The 16,574-nt window shown below is 55.4% G+C and overlaps 1 long non-coding RNA gene across 1 annotated transcript in view; it reads right to left on the bottom strand.

Annotated features, from left to right (window-relative positions):
* LOC106895785 overlaps nt 1-16,224 on the bottom strand; it is a 36,530-nt gene extending 20,306 nt beyond the window's left edge. The window contains exon 1 of the long non-coding RNA XR_001413511.1: nt 16,138-16,224. This is a non-coding gene — a long non-coding RNA (uncharacterized LOC106895785). The remainder of the gene's footprint in view (nt 1-16,137) is intronic.
* Between the last annotated feature and the right edge of the window lie 350 nt (nt 16,225-16,574).

Below are 16,574 nucleotides of genomic sequence, written 5' to 3'. Positions count from 1 at the left end.
AGGGTCGAGATAATGACCCAGATCTGTTCCTGCAAACTAGCCATCAATTTGCCACCCAGCCCATTAAGAGAGGGCAAACACAACTCAGGAATCCAGGTAAGTCACTCACTAACGAGATCCTCCCGGGCCTTTTAGCACATTCCTGGTCACAGATATTTCAGCTCCCGCAGCCCCAGCTGTAATTAAGGCTGGGCTGGGAGGCAGGAGATGCTGCAGAAGCTGGAGGGGGGGGAATCTGTCTCGGTTTGCTGGAGCAGCACAGGGCTGACGAGGGATGGTGTCCCCAAGGCTGGTCCCTTGCTGGGAGGGGCAAGCACTGGCCCCCTCAGGCTTCTGGCAACTCAGAGTTGGTAAAGGAGGGAGAGGGAAAGTTCTGGGCTGATGGGGATGGCTCAGTGATGAGGAGCGACTAGGGCAGAGGGAACAAAGAGATGGAGGAATTAGAGGGGGAAGGTGAGGAAGAGCCCCATGGGGGCACAGGGACACTTTGTCCAGAGGTAGAAAGTGAAGGCAGGATGACCATCACCTCTACACCAGCCCTTTCGCCTCCCCTGGGGAGCCACTTCCCTGGGCTCAAACCTGCCTCAGGTGACTCCAGGGACATCACCCTGGGCACAAACTCAGGAAGAAAAGAGATCAATCCATCTCCTACCATCATAAATCAGGGCCAAATCCACTGATTACAAGCCATGCTGAGGGAAGTGGACCTGCTAAGGTGTCCTTCCCCTCCCATCGCAGACCGGACCCCAAACCCCCTCTGCAAGCGCTTCACCATCACACACACAAGCTGAAACAGTTCCTCCAAAGCCACAGAGCTGGTTCCCTGCTGGGCCAGGAGCAGAGACCTGAGCCAGCACTCAAGGGGGGGTTCACACCATGGCTTTGCACCATGTTTGAAGAAGGTTTAACCACCCCTATCCACTGAGGCTCAACCAAGAGAAATCATGACCTCCTTTACCAGCACTGCTGCCCCACACTGCACGGATCCCACTGACCCCCCTGACTTTACCTGTGTGTGTAATGGAGGATTCCTGGCAGATATTCCCATCTGGGCTGTCCTGTGGAACCCTGTCTGGCTGCAATGCAGGACATTAGTGTGCTTCCCACTGGGGATTCCCCTCTGGATGCATGAGTGAGGCCAGTAGGACAAGGCAGATAAAGGCAGGGATACTGGCAGAGCCGTGGGGGTGGGTTCACCCTCCCCATGTGCTCCTCATTTCTGTCTAGAGAGGATTAGCCACAGCTGGGGTGACTGGGATGGAATCGGGATGGGTTGATGGTCTACCCCCTCTGCAAGCGCTTCACCATCACACACACAAGCTGAAACAGTTCCTCCAAAGCCACAGAGCTGGTTCCCTGCTGGGCCAGGAGCAGAGACCTGAGCCAGCACTCAAGGGGGGGTTCACACCATGGCTTTGCACCATGTTTGAAGAAGGTTTAACCACCCCTATCCACTGAGGCTCAACCAAGAGAAATCATGACCTCCTTTACCAGCACTGCTGCCCCACACTGCACGGATCCCACTGACCCCCCTGACTTTACCTGTGTGTGTAATGGAGGATTCCTGGCAGATATTCCCATCTGGGCTGTCCTGTGGAACCCTGTCTGGCTGCAATGCAGGACATTAGTGTGCTTCCCACTGGGGATTCCCCTCTGGATGCATGAGTGAGGCCAGTAGGACAAGGCAGATAAAGGCAGGGATACTGGCAGAGCCGTGGGGGTGGGTTCACCCTCCCCATGTGCTCCTCATTTCTGTCTAGAGAGGATTAGCCACAGCTGGGGTGACTGGGATGGAATCGGGATAACCAGACCCCAAACCTCCTCTGCAAGCGCTTCACCATCACACACACAAGCTGAAACAGTTCCTCCAAAGCCGCAGAGCTGGTTCCCTGCTGGGCCAGGAGCAGGGACCTGAGCCAGCACTCAGGTGGAGTTCACACCACGGCTTTGCACCATGTCTGAAGAAGGTTTAACCACCCCTATCCACCCAGGCTCCTTTTCCTTGCTCGCACAGGGAATTTGCACTGGCACAACCAAGAGAAATCATGACCTCCTTTACCAGCACTGCTGCCCCACGCTGCACGGATCCCCCTGACCCCCCCTGACTTTACCTGTGTGTTCAATGGAGGATTCCTGGCAGATATTCCCATCTGGGCTGTCCTGAGGAACCCTGTCTGGCTGCAACACAGGACACTGGTGTGCTTCCCACTGGGGATTCCCCTCTGGATGCATGAGTGAGGCCAGTGGGACAAGGCAGATAAAGGCAGGGATACTGGCAGAGCCATGGGGGTGGGTTTATCCTCCCCATGTGCTCCTCATTGCTGTCTAGAGAGGATTAGCCACAGCTGGGGTGACTGGGATGGAATCGGGATGGGTTGATGGTCTACCCACATGGGAGCTGCTGCTGTGCACCTCTGCGTGTGCAAGGCAGAAGCTATTCACGCCCTCCTGGGGTTTGGTGAACCACGTCTGGGCACCAAGAGCTGAAGTTTGCTCTTGTTTTGGGCTTTGCAGGGTCTCTGCTGTGGTTGCGTTGAGCTGGCAGCCCATGGAAGATCTCCTGAAAGCTGAGCTCAGGCTAAGCCTGGCCCATGGGCTCTCCTCTGCCATCGTCACAACAGGCAGAGTGTGACTTTACCTGTGTGTTCAATGGAGGATTCCTGGCAGATATTCCCATCTGGGCTGTCCTGAGGAACCCTGTCTGGCTGCAACACAGGACACTGGTGTGCTTCCCACTGGGGATTCCCCTCTGGATGCATGAGTGAGGCCAGTGGGACAAGGCAGATAAAGGCAGGGATACTGGCAGAGCCATGGGGGTGGGTTTATCCTCCCCATGTGCTCCTCATTTCTGTCTAGAGAGGATTAGCCACAGCTGGGGTGACTGGGATGGAATCGGGATGGGTTGATGGTCTACCCACATGGGAGCTGCTGCTGTGCACCTCTGCGTGTGCAAGGCAGAAGCTATTCACGCCCTCCTGGGGTTTGGTGAACCACGTCTGGGCACCAAGAGCTGAAGTTTGCTCTTGTTTTGGGCTTTGCAGGGTCTCTGCTGTGGTTGCGTTGAGCTGGCAGCCCATGGAAGATCTCCTGAAAGCTGAGCTCAGGCTAAGCCTGGCCCATGGGCTCTCCTCTGCCATCGTCACAACAGGCAGAGTGCAAGGGCAGAGCAGGGAACCTGGGGCTGGAGCAGGAGACAGCACGTGGATCAGCCCCTGGAGAGGGAGTGGTGGCAGCCATGCCCAGAGGCAGGTTTGGACAGTTTGAGTGGTGGGGTCTGGGGAGCATCGTGGATGCATCCTCTGTGTCAGGTCCAAGGTGACACAGACATGAGACATTTGTGTTTGGTCTGCTGCTGGCCCTGTTGTTCACTGTTACCAGAGATGTGTCATGTTCTGCTGACAAGTTATCGGGGACTCGTGACATAAGGTGACACCTATTAGCATGAGGAGGAATTCTGGTGGAAAAAAAGTGCCTCTTTTCCACTTTGGAGACCTTTCCTACATTGCTCACCCTGCCGGAAGGGGCAGCAGGGTCTCACTGCTCCCTCCCAAGGGATGGCCACACCTGGGGGGAGATGAACCCCACGGGGAGACCCACCAGCACAGTATGAAGGTTCCCCAAGCCCATATCTGAGCCTGTTCTCTCCGCCTGGAGCCATCCCAGCCCTGGTCCCACCCAGCCCTGCTGCTGAAGGTCTGTCACTTCTCCCTGGGGACACACAGACGCCTGCAGAAACCAGGAGGGGACATCCCTCAGATCCCTTGGGCACCCTCAGCCTGCTCTTTGGAGAGGTTCTCGGTGGGTTCTGCCACCTTCCCTTCTCCTTGCTGTGGCTGAGGCTGAGGCTTCCAGCAGAGAAAAATTATTGTTCTCCTTCATGGGCTATCGCAGTCCAGACAGGCGAGTGCACACACACACACACACACACACATACACACACAACCATACACACACACCCCATCTCTGTGCCGGTACCCAAACCCCTACACCAGCCATTGGGAACCATTTGGTGTCCCCAAACCCTTCCAACCCCCCCGGATCCCATCGCCGGAGTCCCTTTGGTTTCAGTGCCCCGGCACGTCTGAAATAAGGGCAGGAATCAAATGACACCGGAATCAAGGCAATTCCTACCTCCAAGTAATTAATTTCCTTTCCCCTGGCTGACATCACCGCTCAGGTTCATACACGCACCCCTTCCCTTATCTTTCCTGGGGATTACCTCATCGGAGAGAGCCCCCCTCTCCTCTGTGCCCGGTACCGGCGCCGCTGCGGGAGCTGCAAGTTTGCAGCCGGAGGAAGGGTTTTTCAGACACGGTTCCCCCGTGATCCAGTAATACCCAGCAAGGCACAAGCCCCAGCAAACCTTCTCCTCACCCTTGGGTTCCCTCTCGGAAAGCAAAATGCTCTTCTGCACCAGGCAGAGTTTCTCTTTCCCTGCCATCGGGGGCTGGCGCGGGTTTTATACGCGTTACAAAGGAGGCAAAAGTGTTTGCACACACACAGACGTGCCCCGTCCTACACAAACACCCCCACTTCCCGTGTGTGGCTGCCTGAGCCAGGCAGAAAACTTATATATATACACACCAACTTATATGAATTCAGGGGAACACTCACACAAGTGCACACTTCACACCGAAATCCAACAGTTAAAGAGCTTAATGCAATTTAGCCCATAAGTACGTTAACGTGTGTTGCATGTAATTGTGTATCAACCTAAGTAACGTAAATACACGTGAATATATATATAGAGACATCTTCACAAACAGCCATATATTAGTGAATTTTGACTCTTTGGTGATTATTCTCACCTAAAACAAAGAGAATTTTTTTTTTCCAGCTGATCACAGATATATTGACAAGAATATCACTATGGCAAGCAAGTGCCATGCATCAGCTACAACATGGTGTGAATGGATGTAAATATATATATATATATATATATCACACACACATACATAAACACATCCTCAACATACACAATAAGCAGATAAAGGACATGAATTTCTTTGGGAAGGAAATGCAGGGGCAGAGTGGAAGTGCCCGGGGGGAGCTGCCCGGGCGATGCCTGCGCAGGGAGCTGGGGGATGAGGGATGCAGGTGTCGGTGTGTGGTTCCCTCTGCTCCTTCCCAATTCCCCCCGTTCCCCGAGCGTGCAGCCTGCACACCCGCTGCCATCCACTGCCTCTCACACACACACAACTCCTCCAGGCAAGACTTCAAACAAAGAAAGAAAGAGAAAAATGCTGGCTTACTTCTTCTTTTTTTCTCCTCAACATACACAATAAGCAGATAAAGGACTTGAATTTCTTGGGGAAGGAAATGCAGGGGCAGAGTGGAAGTGCCCGGGGGGAGCTGCCCGGGCGATGCCTGCGCAGGGAGCTGGGGGATGAGGGATGCAGGTGTCGGTGTGTGGTTCCCTCTGCTCCTTCCCAATTCCCCCCGTTCCCCGAGCGTGCAGCCTGCACACCCGCTGCCATCCACTGCCTCTCACACACACACAACTCCTCCAGGCAAGACTTCAAACAAAGAAAGAAAGAGAAAAATGCTGGCTTACTTCTTCTTTTTTTCTTTTTTTTCCTCCTTTTTTTTTCTTTTTTCCTCCTTTTTTTTTCTTTTTTCTTCCTTTTTTTTCTTTTATTCTCCTTTTTTCTTTTTTCCTCCTCTTTTTTTCTTTTTCCTCCTTTTTTTTCTTTTTTCCTCCTTTTTTTTTTTTTTCTCCTTTTTTTCTTTTTTCCTCCTCTTTTTTTTCTTTTTTCCTCCTTTTTTTTCTCTTTTCCTCCTTTTTTTTCTTTTTCTCCTCCTTTTTTTCTTTTTTTCCTCCTTTTTTTTCCTCCTTTTTTTTTTCTCTCCTCCCTGCCTCCTCAACCGCGGGACTTCAGCGGTTCTTCGGGGGGGGGGCGATGACGAGAAGCGATTTTAGGGACTCGCCGAGCGCTGGGCGCAGCCGTGCGGAGGGAGAGAGACCGGCTTTGCCGCCGAGAGAAGAGAAGGAACAAAAGCCCGGCGCCTCCGGAGCGGTGCCGAAGAGGTGTCTTCCTAATTGTAAAGGGGGGGTTGCGTGGCTGTGTGTGGCTGTGTGTGGCTGCGGGGCGGGAGGGGGCGGGTGGAAGGGGTGATGGGGGGAAGGCGCACCCACCCCCCGCGGGGGGTGGAAGGGGTGATGGGGAGAAGCCTCCCCCCCCCGCCGCCGGCTGGGGACGGCCGCCCGCAACCCCAATCTGAGGTTAGTGCATTAATTATCTCCCGTTCTCTCCCCGTTGGGTCACCGAGAGCCCTCCCGCAGGGCTGCATCCCCCCCTGGCATCTTCCCCTTCCCCACGCAGCCCCATCGTGGGTGCCCGGTACCCACAGGGACCCCCCCCATCCCCTGCCTGCCCCCCACCCGGAGCAGGGATGCCGGTTCTCCCCATCTCTCCATCTCTCTTCCACTTTCTCCTTTCTGCTTTGTCTCCGGCCCCCGTCTCCCAGCCCGGCAGACACAAAAGAGCCTCTGACCTGGGAGGAGAAAGACCCATTTCCAGAAATAATAATCAGAATAAGAAGAAGAATTAAAAAAAAAAACAAAACAACACCGACCCAACCCAAGCGCACCGGTGTGTGCTTTCAGCAGGCAGGGAAATTAAAAATAGCTGGTAGAGCTCGAAATCGGAGGCAGCGTTCCTTCCCTAATGAGTGTAATTAGCCGAGTGAGGATGGAAGCGTGTTTCCCCGGCTGTTCCCTGCATCTCTCTGTGGCTCCGAGCGCCCGTGCTCTTCCCCAGCCTTTTGGGAGACGGCTCTTTTCCACTTCCAGGAGCTGCCGGGGCAGGAGCTATGCTTGGATGCAGCTATCAACGTGCACTTCAGCTGCCTTAAGCTCTCCCTCCACCTCTGTCTCAAAATAGAAGGGTTCAGACAGGATTAAATCCCCAAACACACATCCCGAGTCCTCTGGGGCTCGCGGAAGCGGAGACAAGTCAGATTTGGGACCTTTTTTTTTTTTTTTTTTTTTCTTTTCCCCTGCTCGTTGCTATCCATCCACTTTAGCTCTCATAAATCCCGAGCTGTCAGTGTAACAAGGGGTGATTCAGTGGGGATTTAGCCAGGCTTCAGCCCCGTGGAACGAGCCAGATCCTCCTCCGGCGGCAGCGCCCGACCCAACATGAGCATTACCTCACCCCACACCGGGACACGGGGCCGTGGGCTGCTCTCCCCTGGGGAGTCAGGAGGTCCCTTGCAGGGGACAAGGACCCTCTCTGCTCTCTGTGCTCTGGGGAGCTGCCTCAGCAATGCTGTAAATCCAAATTCTGCCTGGGATTAGTCTCACTATTAATTTTGGCTGCATTGGTCTGGGGATCTGAGTGAGCGCCAGCAATGGGATGAGGATGCAGCATGGTCCACCCCACACATCCTGCCCTGAAATGGGATGGGATGAGGATGCAGCATGGTCCACCCCACACATCCTTCCCCCAAACTGGGATGGGATGAGGATGAAGCAGGGTCCACCCCACGCATCCTTCCCCCAAACTGGGATGGGATGAGGATGCAGCAGGGTCCATCCCACACATCCTTCCCCCAAATTGGGATGGGATGAGGATGAAGCAGGGTCCATCCCACACATCCTTCCCCCAAACTGGGATGGGATGAGGATGAAGCAGGGTCCACCCCACGCATCCTTCCCCCAAACTGGGATGGAATGAGGATGAAGCAGGGTCTATCCCACGCATCTTTCCCCCAAACTAGGGTGGGATGAGGATGAAGTAGGGTCCACCCCACGCATCCTATCCCCAAACTGGGATGGGATGGGATGGGGATGCAGCAGGGTCCATCCCACACATCCTATCCCGAACAGGGATGGGATGAGGATGCAGCAGGTTCCACCCCATGCATTCTTCCCCCAAACTGGAATGGGATGAGGATGAAGTAGGGTCCATCCTGCTCATCCTTCCCCCAAAGAGGGAAGGGGCAGCAGACGAAGCCCCATGGGAGAGCACCACTATGGGAGATGTGTTGGGCAGCTCATTAACTGATGGGCCTAATGACCTGCTCGACTGGGTTGTCTGATGAAGCTGGAGGAGGAGCAGGAGCATCTGGACAGGGTGACACGTTGGATGTGGGCACGGGGCTGGTGGAGCAGGCAGGCCAGGGAGGGCTGCGCCGTCTCTCAGCATCTGCTCGGCTCTGACATTGTGCTCACTTGGGCTTTTTTTTTTAATTGTCTTGATGTCCCTCATTTGCATAATCCCCATAATGCAGCGCAGCAGGACTTTTGCTCTGAGCTAATAAATAGATGACAAAAATAAACGTGTCATGTAAGATTTGCTTCCATTTCTTGCCTTTGTGAGCGAGCTCTCACCAAGAAATGATGCTCGTGGGGTTGATCTCACAGGAACTGTCAGCCTGGCCTGGCATAAGCAGCGACGTTCGCTTTGCCCGTGGTACACAACTTGGCCAGATGTTGGGCTGAAGTCGTGAGCAGGAGGAAAAGGTGGCTGTGAAATGTGAGGATGTGCTCCTCGCCGCCTGGGGTTGGCCCTCCAAAGCTCTTCCCCAAAAGCAACCCAAAAAATTGGGCTGGCAAAGGGCTGGTGGAAGGACTGCAGACCAGAAAAATGTTCATCATTGGGTCCGAAACATCCAGTAACAGCCAGGCAGGTGCCTGGGGTGTCTTATTTTTAGATGTCTTTTCTTTAAAATTATGGAGCACTGTGGTTTCCTCTCCTTCCTTATGCTGCAACCAGTTTTCTGCTCACGAGGGAGTTGCACTATTTATTAAATTAGTTCCCTTAGCTGAGAAAAAGAGTAATCCCTCCACCATGAGGGGACTCATGAGGCTGGAAAGGCACCGTGGGTTTGTTAGAGAACGACTTCCCCCTTGGTTTTACAAGAATTTATTTGGCATCTCAAAGAAGTTGACTGGATGGTGCACAGGGCATTGATGGGAACACCAGAGATCCCACCCCAAAACAGCCTTAACAGGCTCAAAGTTTTAAAATAGGGGCTGCAGTTAATCACTGGGGCTCTGCATCCCTGGAAATCTTCTCTCCAGGGTTTTCCTAGGCTGGAGCTCAGCTGGATGCGAGGGAGTGGCTGGGCATCACCTGCATTGGGTCAGACCAGAGGATCCCTTCTGGGGAGTGATGAGGATGAGATGGAAGAGAGCAGTGAGACCCGTCAGGTTTCTGAAGATGTAGTGGGAGATGGTTACTTTGCAGAGGGTGCTGGCAGCTCTGGAGATTGTATCTCGTGCATTACAGCAGTTGGTATTTTTTTTTTTCCTTCCTGCAGCCCTGTGATTCTGGAGGATTCTCAGCTCTTATATAAAAATGGTTTAGCATTTCCAACTGTGTTGTTTGTGGAAAAAAAGCCTGAAAACACGAATCCTAAAGGGTAAAAGCTAAAAGAGAAATAAAGACCTCATAATATATGAGCTTGCTTATTTTATTATTTTTTTTTTCTTTTAAAGCCTTGACCAATTTTAAATCATTTTTATGACTGTACATAACTGCCTTCTGGCATGCGAATGCTTGAGCCTGGTGTTACCATATAGATGGATTCACAACTGCTGGTCAGGGGAGGAAAAAGCTCTGCCTGTGGTTTCCAAAACGCTCAGACTGGGCTGTGAAAGGAGCTCATCAACCTCATAGAGCTGCACTTCATTGACATTGAACAGGTCCCGGGATGAGGGGACTCACACAGGGGGTTTCCCAGCGGGGATGCTCTGGGGTGTTCCCCCCTCCCCGTGTTGGAGCTGGGATGTGTTTGCAGCAAGCTGGGCTGGCAAGAGGGCACTCGGGGCCACTGGCCTGCCCTGGCCATGGCAGGAGCCCCGAGGAGGAGACGCACATGAGGGTGGGCACTCACTGGGGAGACAAAAGCAGGGGATGAAGAGCAAGAAATAGGGAATGGAAACAGAGGAGGAGGGAGAGGTAAGCTGTGGTGTGAGACTGGGTCATGACTCTGGCTGTGGTGAGCCCCAGAGGGAGAGCTTTCTTCTGTTGGCAACCAAAATCTGCAACAAGTCCTCTCCCAGCTCATCCCAGCAGCGAGGTCTGTACCCTAAAAGGTCTGGACCAGGCTCAGCTGCCTCCCAGCATGAGCATCACATCCACCTCCCGGCTCCAGCTGAGATGGTGGGGTGCTGGGACAAGGGGAGGCAGAGAGCCATAAGGATGTAAAGAAGGAAAAATACAGCAAGAGAGGTGGAAATTAGATAAGGCAGAGAGCGAGGCACCGAGGACCGCGGAGCATCCCTCCAGGATGCGGTGAATAATTTTCCCCTTCCCCAAAGCACCGTGGCGAGGGGATGGGATCATCCGTCTTCATTACATCACCAGAATAGGCTCTGTCAGGTTACACTGTAAAACTAATCAATATTCCCTGCGGCCTTGCTGGCCACAGATCCTGCCACGCCGGCCGGCAGCACCGGGGCACAGCGGGCTGCGTGTCACACGCGTGTGCTGGCACAGGCGGGCACCGCGCCCCGGGCAGCACGGGTCCCACCATACTGGGGGAGGCAGAGACACACAATTATCACCACACACTGTCCACACGTGCCTGATGATTATTATTTTTTTTTGTTTAAAATGAGTTCACGCTCTTCCTTATCTGCCCACCCAGGTATTTCACTTTCCCCTTGGCATAATATCCTGGCACCTGGCAGCTTGTTTTCTGTAGGCAATCGAACAAACCTCCTGCAACGAAGCCCCACAGAAGTGCATCTATTCCAGGAGCAAAAAATCACCACGGAAAGCCTCATTTACCCAGTTGCAATGACACAACCCAACTTAGATTGCAAACATAACTCACATGCAGTGTCCTGGAGCCCGTGCACAGAGCAAGGCACTTCCCTCCGCGGGGGGATTCCTCTGGAGCAGAGAGAAGTGAAGGGTTGTGCTATGGACACTGCTTGGCTCCTCAAAACGGCTTGGACCAGCTTGGCCAAAGCAAATCCATCCCTTATACCCATCCCTTACACCCATCCCTTACACCCATCCCTCACACCCATCCCTCACACCCATCCCTTACACCCATCCCTTGCACCCATCCCAGCCAGGCGTTGTTTCTCCCTGCTCCAAACTGGGACCAGTGCTGAGGCAGCACTGGAAACGTCTCATTGCCTCCTGGCCCTGCTCAGTCCACACGTACAGGGACAGGGAGTTAATAAACCTGGGAAACAAAGGTGAAGATTCCATCACTGGGTGCTGCTGAGAGCGGAGCAAAGATGCTAAAGCTTTCCATTGCCTGTGGCTGGAAAATGAGAGAGGGGTGCAGGGGCCACGGAGAGCAGGGCGGTGTGTGGTGCAGAGGGGCTCACCCCATGGGCGCTGCCTGGACCAGCTTTGGGGACCAGCCCTTCCCCAGGGAGGACCTGGCTGAACATAGAGCCCGGGATCAGCAGCATTCCCTCTGTCTGACTGCTCCCAAGAAACACCAGCGAGAAGACAGACCCCCAGGATGGGAGACCCTCAGGGCACCACGTGGGTCTTCGGATTTTACCAGGGGATGCTGCAAGCAAAGCGTATTGGGGGTCCCCCATTAGAGGGGACCAGCAGCAGCCGTCCCCCAGCGACTCATCCTGGCCTCATACCTGGTATGGCCCCATCCATGCCCACCCTATGGACCAATCCCGGGGCAGGAATGGGGTCTCCCTGCTCTGCACCAGCTTCACCCTCTCTGTTTTGAAGGCAGCTTTCAAAGCCATCACTCCCACCCCGCACCGGGGCTCCTACCGCAAGCAAAAGTCTCGCCCAAGACAAGCCCCATCCATCTTACTCTCAGCTCAGCCGCGTGGCTAAAAATAAGCCAATAAAGTAGCAATCACCTTGGAGCAGCAGCAGCTCTATTAAAGCCGAGCGAGCTGCGGCACCTGCGCCCCGGCTCTGCGGCGCGGAGCAGCCAGAACCCCAAGAGCCTCCACCTGCCCCACTGCCACCACGGCCATGGGACCCGGCACCACAGCACCTGGTGCTGCCCCACGGCCCCGGCTCTGCCCCACTGGGCTTCTCCAGGGGTGCTCCTCATTGCCCCACGGCACAGCCCCACGCCTCGAGATGGGATGCAGGCAGCTCTGAGCCTCCGGCACATCTCCTGCCTGCTGGGAGGAGGAGAGGAGAGGGGCTTATCGTGGCAGCGTGATGGTTTCACAGCTCTCCTCTGCCCCAGCAGCTCTCGTGGCCTGAATTGTCCCTCGGGGCTGCTCTGCCCTGGCTGCAGAGAAGCCCTGCTCCTCGGGGCTGCTCGTCTGCCTCTTCCCATGCAGATGTTGGCCCTGGTCGGATGTGCTGGATGTTTGCATCAGTTTCCGTCGCGAGCGCTCATTTGTCATGTAGATCTCCTGGCATTTTTTTTAAAGGGTAGATTAATTTAGGGGAGCTCTCAGATCCAATTTCCTCTGGCAATGGCTCTATTAGGCTGTGCACAGCAGAGATACAGGCTCCCGTCCTCCTGCTGCTACTGATGGAATTTGATTCCGCGCTGCCAAATCTGCAGGGCTGCAAACACATTCTCACTCTTGATTAATGTGAGTAATTTCTGCTTGAAAGAAGGTTGAAATGAGCAGCCAAGGGGAAGCGAACGGTGAGGGTTCCCCCCCACTACCCCTCCTCCTCCCCCATCCCTCACTGCTGTTTGCATTTTACCAGCTCTGGCATGGGCTAACAGATAAACAGAATCGCTGGCCCCGTTTCAAGAGCAGCAGAAGGTGCGGGAGGCGGGGGGCACCTCGGCGCAGGCGGGATGCTGCTGTGCCACGGCTCCTGTAATGCATGGGGCCAGGGATGGGTGAGGGAGATTGCCCACCAACCCCAGAGCTGGGGGTCCAGCCATGAGGGGGAGGTGGGTCCACACAAGGGGAGCGGGGTCTGCTCCAAGGCGGAGGTGCTGAACATCTCCCCATCTCCTCACGGGTCCAACCTGCTCCCGATGGGCCAGCCACTGCTGGGACTCCCTCTTCCCCTGCAAGGCAATCACACCGTCTGCTTTTCATCCCTTTGGGCACATCACCTGGGGCTGGTGTGGGGACCTGTGATGCCCACCTGGCTCTCTGTGTGGTTTTGGAGAGGGAGGACCAGTTGCCCCTCGCCAACACAGTGGGCACCCCCTGCCTCAGCATCCCTGCGGTGACGACCAGACGAAGACCCTGCCCCGCAGTCGGGGTCTTGGTAGGACACCAGTGCAGCATCAGCAAGAGTGGGTGTTTTTCCCCAGCGAAACCCTGTCCCCACGTCCTCTCCCCGAGGAGCAGCGGTGGCTTTGCATCTCTTTTTCAATTTATTTTTATAAGGAAGGAGGGAGAGAGAGAGAGAGAGAGAGTCACATCCTAATCTGGCAAAATGTCAGGGAGTGATTCAGAGAAGAGGCGAGCAGCAGAGAGAGGCAGCCCACACAGGAGAGTTGTTTCTGATTTCCAAATGTCAGCATGTCCTTTAATTAAATGCTGATTAACAGGGGACGTGCTCCCTTGCGCTGGAGCCGGGGCTGCTGCTGGTAACATCACACCCCACAGAGAGCCCCAGCGATGCCACCGGCCTCTGGCACCCATGGGATGAGCCACCCAGTGCCAGAGCTGGCCCTGCCCGAGCGGGGCACACTGGCCCCGTGGCTTGGAGGGCACCAAAAGGTGCTGGTCCAGCCACTACACGGCTCAGTCACAGCAGACAACCTTCTTGCTCCCAAATCCCTGCTGCCTTGTCCAGCCTCCGAGCTGGGATTGTGCCTGGGATTTTTTTTGTCTCCAAGTGGAAGTTGCACGGGATCCAGTTTAGCGAAACTGGATGCAAACCCTGATGTTGGATGCTCCTACTTTACTCTGAGCAGCTCTTTGCTTCCTCAGCTTCTGTTTTCTGTGTGCATAAGCCAGGCTGCAGAAATGCTGTTGCGTTTGGGATCCCTGAAAACAAGTTATGTACCTCCTAAGGTCCCCAGGCATTACGAGTTACAAGGCTTCTCTTTGTCCTCTCAAGCCTGCCCTGCCTTTGAAGTCCGTGGGAGGTGATCCCTGAGGTGATCCCTGAGGGCTGGGCTGTGCTCCGGGCTGTGTCTGTCCTGGGAAAGGGGGTGACAAACCCTCGCTGACCCTGGAAATGGGGAGCAGCACCCTACAGAGGTAGCCAGGCTGGAAGGTGGCCAGTGGGCTTCTGTCCCGGCTGCCACCCAGCTGCCTCTGCCCCATGCTGTCCCCAAGTCCCGGGACCCATCCTCTCCCTCCTGGTGGACCTCACGGGGTCCCTGGGATGGGTGGTTGTCCAAGTCCAGCTCTTTTCTGGCCTTTGGGGTGGCTGGGGAGGTTGTCCAAGCCCAGCTCCTCTCTGGCCTTCGGGATGGTTCAGTTCTGGGTGTTATAAGGTTGGAGCAGCCCCGCTCCAGGAGCAGCAGGTTCCTCAAGACAAAAGGGGTAGGTACGTTCTGCTCTGCCCCCCACGCATCTGGCTGAGCATAAAAGTGTTCCTGAGCGTAAAAAATATCTCTGGGATGCACAGAAACTTTTTACCTTGGGCAGCCTCCCTGGGAGACCCGTGTCACACTGCCTGCCCGGAGCCAAGCCTGCCAAGGGGGTTACAGGGCTGAAGCCACGTGCCAGACACGGCTAAATCTGAAGAAATACTCTATAATTAAAATCACACTTTTCTGTGCCAGAGCTGAGGGAAAAAAGCTTTTCACGCTTATCCTCCCATCTCCACAGCCCCGGCTGCTCCGCACATCCCTCCCAGCTCCTGCAGAAAGTCTTTGCTCCTTTTCTGTGCCACCTCCCAGCAGCTGGAGGGGCCGGAGGTGTGGGTTTGGGTGGCCAGTGGCCAGTGGCTCTGGGTGCCACGTAGTCCCCGTGCCCCGTGCAACGTGCACCTCACGGCAACAAGTGTTTTCTTGCCGGACTCCCACGGCGACGCTGCCTATTCCCAGGCGCCACCTGATGGCATCATCTCCAGAAAGGGTTTGTTATTCAATATTTATACCGGCGGAGCCACAGGAACCAGCTCCGGCACCGGGGAGGGTGGGGAAAATGGGAAATGGCTGGCTGGGAGCAGCCCTGGTCTCAGGTCCCTGCTCCGAGCCCGTCCCCAGGACGGGGCAGATCAAGGCTGAGTTATGCAGAGAACACACACGGCGGCTGCTTTCTGCTTCTCAAGACCAAAAAAGTTCTTCCGAGCTGCCCAGGAGGCAGGCAGATCCTGCCGGGGGGATCCCCACAATTCCCCCCCTTTTTAATTCTCCTTGACACGTCTGAGAAAACGGCTCAGTGTTTATAAATGTGAGACCGAATTACACAGAAATCCTGGGGGCAGCAAGCCCTGAACACCCCCCGCACGGCGACGGGAGAGAAGCCCCTGTCTTTTACTGCCAGACAAGGGATTTTGCCAGGCTGGGGACATCTCCACCTCCCTCTGCCTCCCCAGAGAGATGCCACCCGGACATTTGTCAGGGACCCTCCAGCTGTAACAGCCAAGCAGCAGGTCAGATACCCCCCAGCCAAAAGGAGAGGGTCTCCCCCAACACAGAAACAACAGCCCTGGCTCACACAATTAGCATTAGTGCACAGAAGGGCATCCTTCATTCAGGCTCAGGCCTCTCTTCCTCCCCTCTCCCCAGCCCAGAGCAGCCTCAGAGATGGACACGGCTCTGGCTCAGGGTCCTCCTTGAGCAGAAAGCCCTGGGAGAGGGGAGATTAACTCTGCTGATGTCCCTGCTCCACTGCCTCCCCCCATCCCCTTCCCTCCCTCCCCTGGGAATACCAGGTGCCTGACACTTATGGGGGGAAAGGCACCCGTTTTGGGGAGCCCCTGGTTGCATCCCAAGAAGCCACGTGCTGAGCAGGGGCTCCTCTGGCACAAGCCACCCTGCCATTCCCCAGGGTCCATCAACCCCGTGGGTACCACCCTCTCTCCTTCCTCTCTCCCCAGGTCTCCCTCAGCCCCCTCTCCCCACCCCGGCGCACGCAGGGGACACAAAAACCCCCAACGTGGAGACACCCAGACGGAGAGACTGCAGCAAAGTGGTTTGTGCTGGGAAGGATGGGGAGAGGACGGGGGGGGGGGGGGGGGATGAATCATTTCGAGGGAGACAGATTTCCATATTCCCCCTGCTGGAAAATTAAAGTCTGCTCTGAGTTTGCATCCCAAATGTGATTGCTTTCGGATCCCTGCCTTGGAAGGCACGTACCTCTCTCAGCAGCCGGCCCTGCCGGGATCAGTGTCCATGCTGTCTACCTGTCAGCAGGCTCTTCCTTCTGTTCACGCTGAGCATCATATTTTCTTTGAACACCGAGGTAGTTAAAAGCTGCAACTTAAGGACTCGAGGAAGAGGGGGGGGGGTGGAGGTGGACGGACTCACTGAGCATGAAAAGCAGCTATTGGCTCTGCCTCCCCGGCTGCTCTGCCACTGGGTTGGGCTGAACATGTGTCATCCTTCCCCTCGGATCCCCTCATTTCCCCATCGCTCGGTGCCGGGAAGGAAGAAAGAGGGGGGGATGGAGGGGAGTTATTGCTGGGTTCTGACCCCCCATCCCCTCTGGGGCAGCGAGCATCCCACCTGCCCCCCTCCCGGGGCCGCTGGGGCAGATGCAAACGCTGCTCCAGACCCGTGCCGAGCGGCATATG

The sequence above is a fragment of the Calidris pugnax genome, unplaced genomic scaffold (genome assembly GCF_001431845.1).
Source record: "Calidris pugnax isolate Ruff unplaced genomic scaffold, ASM143184v1 scaffold215, whole genome shotgun sequence".
Lineage (NCBI taxonomy): Eukaryota > Metazoa > Chordata > Aves > Charadriiformes > Scolopacidae > Calidris > Calidris pugnax.
This window is presented reverse-complemented; position numbering and strand designations above follow the sequence as displayed.